At 39.5% G+C, this 15,750-nt stretch overlaps 1 pseudogene; it reads left to right on the top strand.

The window, feature by feature from the left end:
- The first annotated feature begins 10,576 nt into the window (after positions 1-10,576).
- Positions 10,577-12,064, top strand: LOC135257336 (4-galactosyl-N-acetylglucosaminide 3-alpha-L-fucosyltransferase 9-like; annotated as a pseudogene).
- The last annotated feature ends 3,686 nt before the right edge of the window (positions 12,065-15,750 follow it).

Consider the following 15,750-nt stretch of genomic DNA (forward strand, 5'->3'; position numbering starts at 1 on the left):
TTAACATCTCTAAAGAAATGATTGACATCATTTTTTTTCGCTTCATATTTTATGAGTTTCCTAATTTAATGGGGACAACTGGGCAAACATAAAATAAACATGATGATATGTTTTCAATGTCCTGTACACATTTTGTACACATCGGTGCTCTTTGGGGTCAATTTGACCCCAGGCTGTTTTAGCTGTATAAAACATATAAGAAATATCAACATTTTACACACATTTGTTTTGGTTGTTTTGGATGATATTGAGGTCACTATAACATGCAATTTTATAATCTTCAAAAAACTTCCCTCTGCTTTAGGGCCCTAACCTAACATAACCATACCTGTAGTAGTGCTAGAACCACTGATAGCTTACTTTCCCGTGCCGTGGGGGAGGGGAAATATGGTGCCTGCAAGGACATTGATAGTTCACACAACATAGTGGAGGAGCAAACATATAAAAGCTTGCACACCAGCCTTCTAAACCATTTATCTTAGTGCTCTGTGTGCTCTCTCTTTATGCTCTCTCTCAATTGAAAATTTCTGTATTATTTTATTTACTTTGACTCCCCGATTGTTTTTGTTTATTTTTATTGATCTTATGGGTTTGATTGCTCCTTTTTGTCAGGTACTTTTGTTTTATGTTGTATTGTTAATAACTCTTGTGTTTACTGCTGCCTATTTTGGCCAGGTCACTCTTGAAAAAGAGATTTTTAATCTCAAGAGTTTATTTACCTGGTTAAATAAAGGTTATTAATAATAATAATAATAATAATAATAATAATAATAATGACTTCTAAGCAAAGGTTTTCTGTCAATGAGGTTTTGTCACAGCTCTTTGACAGTGAAAGCGACATAGAGGAGAATGTGTCTGAGACAGAGGATAATGTTGAGGAGGACCCTGATTATGAGGCATACTCCTCTGATGAGAATGAGACCCTTAGTTTTGACCCTCCTGTTGTCTCTCAACCACCAGCAGACACGCTACCTTCCAAAAATGGAAAGTTATTATGGTCCCTCTCCCCACTTGAACGACAGGGTAGATTTAGTGCTGCTAATGTCATCAAAATGGTTCCAGGCCCCACCAGATATGCTGGTCCAAGATGTAAAATCAGCATCTGAGCTCTTTGTAACACCATCAATCGAAAAGGATATACTTGAGATGACAAACTTAGAGGGGAAGCGCATGTATGGGGGCAGTTGGTGTGACCCACTTGCAAGCCTACATTGGGTTGTTCATTTTGGCAGGAGTCTACAAGTCAAAAGGCGAAGCAACAGCAAGCCTTTGGAATGCTGACACTGGAAGGGCAATATTTCCAGCCACCATGTCTCTAAAGACATTCCATGTTTTCTCCCATGTCATACCCTTTGATGACAGAGAAACAAGGCAGGGCCGACGAGAGCATGACAGACTTGCAGCAGTACGGGATGTATAGGACAAGTGGGTTCAGCAATTACCCTTTCTTTACAATCCAGGCCCCCACGTGACTGTGGATGAATGTCTGGTTGCGTTTCGTTTCGTGCTGCCCCTTCAGACAATATATACCAAGCAAACTGGCCAAATACGGTATCAAAATATGGGCAGCATGTGATGCACAGTCCAGCTATGCCTGGAATATGCAGATGTACACTGGTAAATCCCCTGGGGAAGCACCTGAAAAAAATCAGGGCATGAGGGTGGTACTAGATATGGCTGAAGGACTGAATGGTCATAACATTACATGTGATAATTTTTTCACATCGTATGCCCTGGGTGAGGAACTGCTGAAAAAGAAAGTTAGGGGACATGTTGGGGACAGTGAGAAAAAACAATAAAACACCAAAAAGATCTTTCGTTCCAATTGTAGGTCAATCAGTGAGATTTAATGGTGATTTGCATATTTTTTCATAGTTGGGTAATAGGTGTTCTGGATGTATAAGGGGGGGTGGGGAGGGGGTTATTTTTTATTTAAAGGGCTATTTAGGTAGTCAACAAAGAAACATAAAGTACCTGACACAAACTTGTGGTAACAATTTCAATTATAATCATTATCTGGAGGTTTAAATTGCTGGGGTCAAATTGACCCCATGGATAAAAGATGTTAGTAAATTTAAAGATAACCGGAGGGTTAAATATGTATTGCTCCTTGAAAAGTTAGAATTGGTTTTAGGAGTGTATACTAGTGGATATTGAATGCTAGGTAGCCACAGAGCACAATGTCCCCGTCTGTATAAATATAACAGTTGTTGCAGTTACGGTGCCTGAGTTGCTATAACAACATTTGTTATTGTTATGTGTTTACAGAATGCCATTCAAAGAGAAAACAAGAGGGTAGATTACCAGGGAGGTCATGGAGAAGGCTTCAGTATTCATAGATTAGGACACTAGATGGTGTTGAAATCTACATGCAATCTCTTTTGGGAAGACCTTAGGCATTTTAAATGGTTTTTGATATTTATTTCAAAAACCATCCACATGCTAATGTTATATACATTTTGCAGCACATTGCACCGTCTAATCGATATTGATAATGGTCCATAGGCCTATGAATCCAGGTCGTTTTTAGGAAGTCCGTCGTGAGCATAAATGCTGCAGTTCATAAACCAAAATCGTAATAAGTTTAGGCTAGTGCTGAAATGACATGGTATGCACTGATATTTGCTTAGAGATGTAGTCATTGACAGTTTGTAGTGCCAATGGTGGAACTACTGCCAAAATACACAGAGCAGAGGTTACTGAGAGCATTTATTTTGTAGTGAGGGTGAGTAACCATGCTCCAGTGACAAGTGTGTATTATTTACAAAAAGGGGGTGCTAACAAAGCTTGTATTCAATAATTAATATGCTCAGTTTAAGCAATAAGAGTTTTATACAGGACTTTGTTCTAGTGAATAGGATAAATGCAATGCAAATACAATCATATTTAGAAGTTTTGGAATGTAAGGTGTTGGTTTTTAACCTGCTTGATTTGTGCAGTAATGAAAAGTAAAGATAACAAGGAAATGTTACCATGTAAAATGTGAGTATTTGGAGCGTTTGCTCGCTGGCCCCACATCGCCAGGACGTCGCAGGATGTAGGGCCAATACTGAAGGGCCAATAATGCTGTAAATACTGCTACTGTAAATCACACTGATGAATGTGATTACATTGCTGACATGTTGGCGACTTACTATGTCTGCTTTAAAAAACACTTAGGCTGCCCACCTAAGACATTTCAATGCAGGAAAAACCCTGTGTTAGTAATGGATACTCCTGTTCATAATTCTGTGAGGCCTTATCATTATAAAATATTTGACCAACTTCATATTAATGGCCAGAATTTTGGATGAAAACTTGGATGTCCGGTGTCCACACAATATAGCCATGTGGTGTAGTTCTGTATGTATATTATCTGACAATGTCAGATATTTTCAACATGCAAAAATGCCAAGTTACTCACACGTAAAAGCACTGTCTATAAATCATTAGGACTGCACAATCTTAGCCTGCCACTGAAAGTACTTATATAAAAATAAGACCAAGTTACAAGAAACAATATTGGCAATCTTAGCTCACACAAATTAAACATTCCATATTCCAAAGCACTGTTGCTACCCAAAGTTTACTAAATTATTATATTATAACTTGGCCCGTAAAGTATTGAATGCATAAAGGTGGGTTTTTTTAAATGAAGCCTGTGCACTGAGATTAGGGAACATTACATTCCACTGAGTCACTGAACTGTAAAACTAGCTGGTCAACAGCCTTCACACCTTTGTCCAAAATAAATATTCAGCAGCAAATACTGCAGTGCATATAACTAGCAGAATGTCCAAAATTATTTTGTAGTCATTTGAATGTTCATACAGTGACTTTGGTTTTTTGTTTGTTTGTTTGTTTGTTTTTTGTTGTGTATCCCTTGATCACCTCATTATGTCCCATTTATATATCTATTCAGTGTGAAACTTAATTCAAATGAGTCACATGTCATAATGTGCAAGATGATACTCACCCATTGTTATATGGCAAATGCCACTAATGTTGATATACAAGCCAGCGAGGCATGACAACACAGGTAAGCTTTTAATCCAAAAAACGAACTGAATACCAAAATGGATTACCAAATATGTACCCTACTCCCACAAACACAATTATTGAAGGGAGATATTAATAGCTATTCAAAGAGAAATATTTGAGAAGCCGATGCTGTCAAGTAAGGATATACTTACAGAAATCAATGGCAGTTTGCTGCCTAAAAATCTTGGATTTGGGTTGTCTCACATTTGATATTTGAAAAGCATATATTTATTACACATATTTATAATTTAAAAGGGATTTGTCACTATTTTTTTTGGATACTTTGCAACTCTTGGTTCAAAACTGGTCTTCACATCATTATTGATAGTCTCGTGTATATGATAATGCCTTTCTCTCTCACTGTCTGGTTTGCTGTTGATTAAACTGGTGAACAACATTAAATTACTCACAGTCTTTCTATAGATTATTATACATGTATACCATCTGGTGAACTAATACTATGATATATACATACACACACACAGTACACAACATTTCACATTTGAAATTAATATTGCTGACTATTTTGTTGGGAAGTGTACAAGGTATACATTTTACATTTTGATATTTAGCAAACCCTCTCAGGTCCAGAGTGAACAGCAGTGCAACCAAATACATTTTTATCTTTCATTTCACAATTTAAATGTATTCAGGTTAAATCATATTTTTAACTGCAATTCAAGTAGTGCAGCTTTTCAGAAAGCAATTTTTGCACAGAAATGCAAATGCAGTGTAGTTTAGAAACTTAGCAATTCAGATGCACAACTTAATGCTTAATGCTCTGTTTTCAGTCAGAAATAAATTAAGTTAAATATATTCATAATATAATGATGAGAACATTATGATACATTGAGGTGACATAAAATGTGTGTCTGTGTATGTATGTATGTGTTTGTGTGTGTGTGCGTGTGTGTGGGTGTGTGTGTGTGGGAGAGAGAGAGAAAGAGAGAGAGAGAGAGAGATCGAATTTTGGATTAAATTTCAGATGAACCCTTACAATGAAATTTGATTTGACTTGTGACGGGTAGAACATAAATAGAGAACACAGTGTAAACTATAAATTAAAATGGCAGTTGAGTGTTAAAATATTTTTTTTCCAGTATCACATGGACAAAAGTATATCCAATGTGTCCAATTTATATATTTAATGTATTCAAGAAAAATATATTTCATTTTCCTATGTAAGCCCAGGCATAATAAAAACATATTATCCATGACTTTGGCTGGCACAACTAATTACTTTCACGCTAATATAATACTTGCGGTCAAAGGATTAAATGCAACACTCTTCACATCACAACACTTGCTATTTTTTTTTAAATACACCAAAAAACAAGCTTCATTTACTAACCATGGTTGTCTGAGACAAATTAATAGGCTGTTGATTTCTAAGAGGTTATTTATCCAAGGAAAATATTCCCATAATCACATAATCACATCCAAAGAACTACTGTTCTGAGAATCGGTTCCTTAAACGTCCAGGGATACTAAAATCTGTGAATTCTTTGCTTATGTTTCATTTAAATACTTTTTTTTCATAGAAAAATGTGTAAAAAACATAGAAAAGCCTGTGCTGAGATTGGCTTGCTTGCTTTCCCCCTTGACTGAACGCCAGGTTTTCAGGGTGGGTAGGGTTAACAGGGTATAATGTACATCACTAAAATGCTATGAAGAACCAGTACACTTTATTCGTTTGCAAAAAATGAAGAGACACACTAGAAATTAATTTCATTTCTGGAGGCCCGCTGGCACAATATAGTCAAGTTTCAAACCTGTTTGCAAGGTATTTCATGCATAAGCTGCAATATAGCCTACAGCCTTTTGGTTACCCAAAGCTTAGGTTCTTCACCATTGAAGTACACCTCCACCCAAGTACTTGAACATGTTATTTCTCGCAGTGCATGTCCTTGCTACATTACTGTGAAATATTTCTTACTGTGATATCATTAATATAGGCATGACTTAAGAAACATCTTGTTTTACATGCATTAGATTCAGTGTACCACAGTGTCCTACGTCCTACGTCCTAGGTCAAGTGCACATCATTGCTTTCTTTATCAGAGTGCAGATTGTAGATTGTCTTCATTTATAAATGTATTTTAGGTAAACGTCCTTCTTAGCTTCTCAGTTGCTAAGGAATAATGGTAGTTACCATTTGCATTCTAATTCCATCATATTTTTTAAAGGACTTCTCTCTTTCCCTGAATTCAGAAAGTTGGTTTTTACTTAAAATACACTGTGGTGTTGGAACATACTACAAAAACAATTAAAGTTGGATAGTGTTGCATGTAAAGATGTGGAGACCAAAATATAGCTTTAGGAAAGAGCCATGTTTACTTTTCACATAGAACAACAACACCCTATTGGGTAGTGCGAATTTGGCTCAACATAGCCAAAAAATGCAAGAACATTACAGGAGCACAGACGGCACAAGAAACTTCATAAAACACTGAGAATGGGTTGCAGTGACCATTGCTTGTTGGCTTCACAGAGAGGCCTGAATGTGGGCTGCTCCCTTAGCAGAGAGGTGAATTCAGAGGACACAAACTAGGGACCATTGTCCGTCATGACGGCTCAGGCCAAAGCCTAGTGAGCATAGAGCTGGTCCAGGAAAATGATCACTGTCCCAGAGGTGACGCTAGCCAACTTCTGGCCACTTAAAGTGGAGGTTATAGACCACAGCGAGAAATCTGAGGTGATGTGGGATATTATGTATCTCACCACAGGCATCAAGCTGTAGGTTGTCCCATTGAGCTGTTAGCCAGTCCAAGGGCTGGAGTTGAGGATGAGCAGGCCACACAGTTTTCCCACTAGTGAGGCTTGGCATCATGACCTGACAAGCTCCTCCAAGTCGTAGTCTATGCCAGGCCACTATACAAGGTCACAGCATCATTCTTTGACCTTGATGATCTGCGCAGTGATACCAGTGTCCCCTGGGGGACCCACGGTTATTGTAGATATTGCCCCAGCATGTGAGTTCATGTTTCACATGGGAGAAAGGTTCCAGTTAAAATGGGACACGGAGATGCCACCTGTGCCTGATGTAGTCTCAGAGAATCGTAAAGGTGGGCTTAGCGGCTGAGGTGGGCTCTTGTTCATTGAGGGACACAGTGTCTTTCAGCCGTGAGCAGACCATGTGCAGTCCCTGTTTTTCATCCTACGGAGAAGTGGCTGGGGCCTGTAGGGCAGTGTGATAGGAAAGCCAGTTTACCATGTACTGTCGTAAACTGCAGCTTGAACTAATTCTGCTGTAAGCAATCTGCCCACCTTTGGGGATTAAGTGATGGAAGAATGTCACCTGTGAGCCCAGACACCTTAGTCCCTCAAGCCTCCGACACGTAAGACGTACACGAGTCCCCTTTAAGCGCAGCTGAGCCCCGTTTGTGCCTCCCATCTGGTTACCAACGCTGTGGCCATTGAAGCTGCTTAATGCAAAGGCCCTCGTGTTGGTGTAAAATTACTGTTCCATTAGCATTAGCATCCCCACTGCGTAGAGTGACGGAGGGACCAGCGGGGGTTTGTAACCGTAGAAGCTTTGCACACAAGAAGCTGCCCATTGTATTTTATTCTTAAACTGACAGAACGTGAATCATGGTGTCAGTTAGCACTTTATACATGCATAGTGCTGTTTATTCCCATGTGGGAAAAGGTGCCAAGATTCAAAGCATGGCTTTTGTCTGTGAATGCGATTACTGATACGCACCTGCACACCGTACGACTAGACTTGCGGCATTTTTATCTGGGTGTTAGAACACTTTGCATGAAAACGGTACCAAGATGTACCTTTTAAATAAAAAATTTAAACAGAATTTTCATGTTCTTATGAAACTGTTACATTATTAGCATCTGACTATGCTGAAAAGGCTAGCAAGGAGTGTTCAACCTTTTATGGCATGAGATCACAAATACTGTATGTGTTGCAAATGTTCCTAACTAAACATTCTAATGCTGATGTAACAATCACATTCTAATGCTGATGTAACAATCACATTCTAATGCTGATGTAACAATCACAACCAGTTTGAAAGCAATGGAGTTCTAGAAAAAACATTGGGGAAAAAACCCCACTCTGCCGTGGCTAAAGCGTGCTTGCACAGAGAGCAGAGAGGCAGTAGTGTGCGTGCATGCAGAGTGTTAAGGAGAGGAAAACACAACACCTGAGTGCTGGGTGGCGACATGGCAACTGTAGCCACACCTGGTGCTCCCTGGACTAATCATGGTGGTGATTTATAAACCAGCTGGGTTTTCATAGGCAGATCAGTGTATCGCTGTGAAGTTGGCTTCTTTCTCTTTTTCCTCTCTCTCTCTCTCTCTCTCTCTCTCTCCCTCCCTCTCCCCCTCTCTCTCCCTCTCTCATGAGGCAGGTGTTTACTGTAGGCATGGACTTAAAACACTTGAGTCCACCTGTCAAGGTCACGCAGGCGCTTGGATTTCAGGTAAGCGTTCATGAGAAGATGAGTTTTAAAGCGTTATATTAGCATTAGCAAGTGCCCATCACTGATTTCTTTATCGGAGTGTAGGGCAATCCTCTCTAAAGAACTGTAGATTGTCAATTATAAATCTATTTTAGGTAAACTTCCTTCCTAGCTTCTCAGTTGCTAAGGAATAATGGTAGTTACCATTTGTATGTTTAACCATGTTTATTTCTTCATTTTGGGTATTTACTTTACTTCTGCATTTTGGGTCCTTCATACCGAGTAATGCGAAGGTGGCTCAACATAGCCAAAAATGCAAGATAATTACAGAAGCGCAGACAGCAGCAAATTTATAAATCACTGAATCACTGAGAAGTGGCTGGTGACATGGTAAAGGGGAGTCTGAGTCTGTGGTCACCAATGAGAATCCTTCAGCCATGTGGGCACAAAGTCCATTTTTGGGAGACTGATTTAACCGCGCCCTGGCCGTTGGCCTCACGGTGATAAGGAAAGGTCTGAATGCGAGGTAGGAGGTGAATTCAGAGGACACAATCTGGGGACCATTGTCTGACATGATGGTGAGGCTTGGCATCATGACCTAACAAGTTCCTCTAAGTCATAGTCTATGCCAGGCCACCATACAAGGTCACGGCATCGTTGTTTGAACTTGATGATCTGCGCAGTGATACCTGTGTCCCCTGGGGGACCCATGGTTATTGTAGATATTGCCCCAGCATGTGAGTTCATGTTTCACATGGGGGAAAGGTTCCAGTTCAGATGCCACCTGTGCCTGATGTAGTCTCAGAGTATCGTGAAGGTGGGCTCAACAGCTGAGGTGGCCTCGTGTTCATTGAGGGTCTTCATCCTACAGAGAAGTGGCTGGGGCCTATAGGGAAGTGTGATGTGAAAGTCTGCCACCCCTTTACCATGTACTGGTGTAAACTGCAGCTTGAGCCCATTCTGATGTAAGGAATCTGCCCACCTTTGGAGATGAAGAGGGCTGTGTACCCTGCCCGACATGGACATCAGGGCTGTCAGAGCTCAGTGGTCTGTCCTCAGCACAACATCCATACAGGCACGGGCACATGCATGTGAGAGCCTCGTGCTTACCAATGGGCACATATCTGTAGGGCTGAGAGAACAAGTGGCGAATGCTGTGGGCCTTTCCACACCATAATGGAACAAGTCAGGCTGGTGCCAATGGCCACAGCAGATGCGTCGCATGTTGCGATTATAGGGTAGTTCAGGTGGAAGTGGGCCAGGCTAGGAGGTATGATGAGGAGGTGCTTCAGTTCCTCAAAGGCTGCCTGATAGACAGGGGTCCAGGACCAGGGGGCGTCCTGTTTAAGTTTATGCCTCAACAGTGCAGCGATGGAGGAGTGCTCTAGTAGAAATTGCATGTAGTATGCTGTCATCCCAAGGAAGCATGTCACCTGTGAGATTGTGGTGGGGACAGGCACCCACAGGATGGCATCCACATTTGACTGGAGGGAAGAAAGGTTATCCGCAGACACACAGAAGCCTACAAAGTCTGTGGTAGGCATGGAGAACATACACAATGTTAACCAAGGATTAAGGATTCAGGATTCAGGTCCATCTGAAAACCAAACCTACTGGTTAAATAGGCATGCACATCATACCGAGAGAGAGATTAAAAGCTCAAAAAGACTTGACTGAAAACCTGTCATTTTGGTTTGGTTTATTTTGCCTTTGTTGGTTTGCTGTTTTAATTGATCATTTTTACCAGAAATCCCTTGAGGGTGAAAGAAGCTTTTTTCATTTTTTTCAATGTTTTTATCTCTCTCTCAAAATAAAAAACCGGTCAAAACATGTATTCCCCCATCTCCCTCTATTCAGCTCAGGCAATTGCCTTGATTAACTGATAAACCCTGCATTAATGGCACCAGTGTTGCTCTGATGTCAAAACAAATGCCGCAACCGTACCAACTGTCTGGTCATTTGAATGTCTTGCTAGCAAACTTTACTGAACCACAACTGTCGTAATCATAATATATCACCCTCCAGCTGTATTCTTCTTTGAGCTTTTAGATATTATCAGAACAACACCGGAAATGAGCAATGTAATATAAATTTATATTTGCAAAAATATTTAATTTATATTTTCTTCTTTTCTTCACAGGGTACAAGATGTCATCCACATCTTTCCAAGGTATAGTACGTACTTTTGTAATTGCAATGCTTATACTGGGTTGTTTTGGGATTTTATTTTTTACTTATTGGATGGGACCCACTACCTGGCTGTCAAGTCAAGTGAAATTAAAAGCACCTGCACCAATGGTGAAAAACCTTGAATCCAAAAAGGAACAAAACCAGATTATTATACTAATCTGGATGTGGCCATTTGGCCAAGCTTTTGGTCTGACCTCCTGTAGTGCCCTGTTTGACATTGATGGCTGTCACCTAACAGCAGACCGAAATATGTTCAACAAGTCGCATGGGGTTATTTTCCATCACAGAGACATTCGCTCAGATTTATCAAACCTGCCACTATCACAGCGCCCAATATTCCAAAAATGGGTGTGGATGAACTTTGAATCACCCACAAATTCAAGAAAGATTACTGGTCTCAGAAGCCTGTTCAATTTGACTTCAAATTACAGACACGATGCTGATATTCCAGTGTATTATGGGACAATTGTACAAGCTGAGGGGAATAACTTCAAAATACCAAGCAAAGACAAGTTAGTGTGCTGGATTGTGAGCAACTGGAACCCAAGTTCCAGAAGAGTGGCATACTATAATTTGTTAAAGGAACACATTAATATACATGTCTATGGACGGGCCTTTGGGAAACCAGTCACCAGTCAGACTTTCATCCCACAATTGCCAGCTGTAAATTCTATCTGTCATTTGAGAACTCAATCCATAAAGACTACATCACTGAAAAACTGTACAACCCACTTTCTGTGGGCACTGTGCCAATTGTTCTTGGGCCATCAAGACAGAACTATGAGAACTTTGTCCCAGGGGATGCCTTGATACATGTAGATGATTTTTTCTCCCCCAAAGAGCTGGCTGAGCACATACTGTTCCTAGACAAGAACGATGACATGTACCATCGATACTTCTACTGGCGTAGACACTTTGAAGCAAATCGGCCTTCCATGTTTATGGAAGCCATATGTCTTACCTGCAATTATTTGAAGACATACAAAGAATACAAGGCTATTGATAACCTTGAAACATGGTACTGGGGATAATATGTGAAATTTGATTATGAAAACTGCCATTTTCAGGTACCACATACCCCGTGAGTACGGAGTGAGGGACCTCTTTTCCTCATCTTGTATCTTCATAATCTCAGATGGTAAAATATATTTCCTTTATGCTGAGCACAGATTAACTGTCAGACTCACAATTTAGCATAATTTCATTCCATTGGCTCGAATATTAATGTACGATCTTAAACGTGCTTTCATTTGACTTGTACAGTGTATTCCGGCTGTTTGCGAATCACCATTGTTCTGCATGTAATTTTGCTGCGCACTCCACTGTTGTAACTGGAAGATTCATTTTGTTTACTATGCTTAGTACTTCTACCAAAACCTCTTCCCATTGGTCATTAGATTACACCTGGAGGTGATTGTGGATAAAATTGATGGCTCTTACCTGGACAGTGTAATCTTATTCGTAAGGTGTAATTTTGACTATTCTAAACCACCACACTGGATCTTTGTCTCCTCAGTCTGGACATTAATAATTCTACTATTTTTTGTACTGATGGAGTCATACATATCACAGGACATAACTGCACTGGAAAGGCAATACAACTGGACATGGGAGGTTGTAAACAACAGTTGGAAGATCAATATGAGACATCAAAGCTGTCCAGTGGATGCTGATTATAGTATGGAACTGTTTCACGATCCTGTTTATTGGGAGTGTGATAACCTTTCCTACAAGCCACCCACTGGCAATGTCAGGCCACGGACATACCATAGGGTGAGGACCAGATCAGATGACGTTACAGCTGGTAAAGCAAAATGTCACACACGGGGTACCTCCTGATTTGTCAAGGGGAATGGAAACACAGAATTGGCTCGCATGACGTCCCAAAGTTATTTTACATGTCAAAAAATAATCCGTGAACGGAGTCCGTAAACCAGGCAGTTACTCATACCTCGCGAGTTGCGATGTTAAGACCTAACGTTTTTTTTTTTTTTTTTTACGATTTGGTCCCAATCAGGAAAAAACTATCGGGAGCATGCAACTCATATAATGTGCCCCCACTCTTGTCCAGCATGCTATCATGTGGTCAGCTATAGGTATTAAATGTGTACATATTTCCTCTCACTGACTTACTGTGACTGGTGATTATGTTTATTATTATAATAAACCATCATGTTTTTCCATGTCATCTCCATCTTTCTTTTCCAACTCTAATGCTTCTTCAAAAATTCTTAGAAGACGACTCATACAGTGAGAACCCACTAGAGCCAGTATATTTGTATATATGTTAGCAGTAAGTATCGAGAGACCTCTGGGTTTCCAGCAACTAGATTCTAAGGGCCTTATTTACTAAGCATGCTGCAAATTGCCACCAGTGCTGCAAAATTCTGTCACCGCATATTTTAAGTTTAGCGGAGTATTTACTAAGACTGGTTATGTAAATGAGCATAGCTGCAGTGAATTCATTTAAATGCACTGCTGTTATTTATGATGCATTTTATGCATGGCATGAAAGCCATTTTGCACTGCTACATCTCTGGTGAAGCCAGGTTTTTGACAGATGTCAAGATCTATGGATGCAATGGATAGGCGCTGTCACCTTTAAAAGTGAACATGTCTCATTAGTAATAACTTCAGAACACAGTTTAGATATTTCAAGATGTTTCATTCCATACCCAAAAGACAACCATCTGCCTCTCCACTTCTCTAACAGGCAACTGTTCCTATAGATGAAGGAGTCATGTGATCAAAAAAGATTTTATAAGATTATATCCTTTCCCAAACATAGGGGAGGGTTGCCATAAATTTAACACTTCATAAATGTAACACAGTCAATAACTTCATGTACCATGCAGCTATTGTAGCAATTTCAGGTTTGAACATATATACTTCATTCGGTCTTCTACGACCTCCCATTGAGTAAGTTAAGTAAAAAAAACTGTCCGGGGAAAAGAAATTCGGGTATAAGCCATATTTTTATTTGCAATAAATCAAATCACATATTAAAAGTTATCTTTCCTTAAAAAGTTAGTGTGGCTTTAACAGTGTATACTAGTGAAATGCTAGGTGACCACAAAACACAATGTTCCCGTCTGTATAAATGTAACAGCTGTTGCAGTTTTGCTGCCTGAGTTGCTATAACAACATGCGTTATTGTTATATGTTTACAGAATGCCATTCAAAGAGAAAATTAGGGTTTGATACTAAATGGTGTTAAAATCTACATGTAGTGTCTTTTTGGGGAGACATTAGGCATTTTAAATGGTGTTTAATATTTCTTTTTTTAAACAATTTATTTTACTCATCAACGTGCTGTGTTTAATGTTAAGTGTTCAGCTAATTTGCTTGCTGTGTTATTTGGAAGTTAGCACAATTCACTTCACGGCAAGTCGTTTTTCATGAATAAAGCCTCATGCTTCATAATCTGAGGATGCAGCTGGTCTCATATTGCCATTGAAAATCTGTTTCATTGATTAACATTAGTATTTGTATAAAAACCTGCATATGCACATTATAGGATGTTTTCATTTACTGTTGCGATTATTCTGCACCTCTGGTTCAATCATACTGTCTAGGAGGTATGAATGTAGCACTGGACTGCATGTACCATGGTTTCAATTGTATCCAACTCTAAGTTATGAATGTAATTTAAATGCCTAATGACAACTGACATGTCAAAGCTATTTGAAGTAAAATTTCATAGTGCAAGACTAAATATTTTCTGAATAAATTAGCAAAATCTGAAAATTGTACATTTATGGCAACTCTTCTCAAATCTAACATACTGACAATGTCTCTTAAGAACGGCAATGCAGATCATGTGCCAGAAAGAAGTTAACACCCGCTTTCCCCAGGCGTTAACAAACAATCATATGCATAATTTTCCGTTTCTGTCCTCCCACTTTTTTGCGGTGTAATACATGAATGTTCTAAAATACATACGCATTAATCAAAACACACAAATGCCGCATTTCTCGTTTTACCAGTGCATCTGGCGCGGTGACTTCGTAAATATGGAACAAAAAAGGTCTTTGTCTCCTTAGCATTCATAAATGTCCAACAAATCTAAGTCTTCTGAGTTTCTGACAGCAGGTTCTAAGTCACAAGACCGAGTATCAACCCAGGTAACAAGTCAGAAGACCTCTGAGTTTCATATAAGCTAAAAACAAGTCTCCAGACCTCTGAGACAAAACCAGAGGGGGATGCCAGGCATTGACTCCAAGATGCAGGTGTGCAGCCCAGCACCAAGGCATGCACATCAGGCCACGTCTAGGCATTTCATCTCTGTATCACCTTTCCCTGCTCTTTCTACTAAATTATTAAACATCTGAGTTTTGAAAATGAAAGTCACATAAACTTGTTTTTCTTTTCTACAATAAAATCCAAATCCTTAAATTTTCCCTCTGAAAAGTTGACCTTATGCCAGAAATACAAATGTCTTCTAGTCCTACATCACTGGATGAACATGACCAGACTAATGATCCATCGACTCAGGACGAAGACAGTGTGTACAGTGAGTAAGAAGCGAGCATGTCATTTATGAGTTTTGTGTTCTACACACTGCATTGCATGTCATTGGTATTTAGTCTACCTTGATATCGGTGTGACAGTAGTAATTTTTTTTAAAGTTGCCTTTTTAGAGTTAAAACATTACAGACACAGGTTTTTGGCTAATGACACACCCAGCACTGGCTCACGTGACTCTAAAATGTCTGACCTGCCCCCCAATGAATGTGTATTCCAAACAACCTTTCAGTATATCAGGGGATGTCATGTCTCCCCGTCACTCTAGACTGCACCCAGCTCATGTGCAGGAGCTTGTCTTCACAAAATACAACTTGGGTAAGTTTGAGCAAAAGCGTAATAGCTGAAGATGTATTACACCCGGGGAAGCTTTTTGATCTTTTGTTTTTTTAATCCAGGCTTATGCAAATCAAGCATACAGGTAAAGTGGGGCTTCAACAAAGCAGGGAGAAAAAGTATTAACAAACAAAAAACAACAAAACATGTTAGCTTTACATTCTGTAGTTTTCATTTCATTAGTTCATAGCATACAATAGTTCATAATGAAAATGAGAATTTATTTTTTGAATTATTATTATTATCAGGTAGGGGTGGTGGTAGG

This window comes from Anguilla rostrata, chromosome 6 (genome assembly GCF_018555375.3).
Source record: "Anguilla rostrata isolate EN2019 chromosome 6, ASM1855537v3, whole genome shotgun sequence".
Lineage (NCBI taxonomy): Eukaryota > Metazoa > Chordata > Actinopteri > Anguilliformes > Anguillidae > Anguilla > Anguilla rostrata.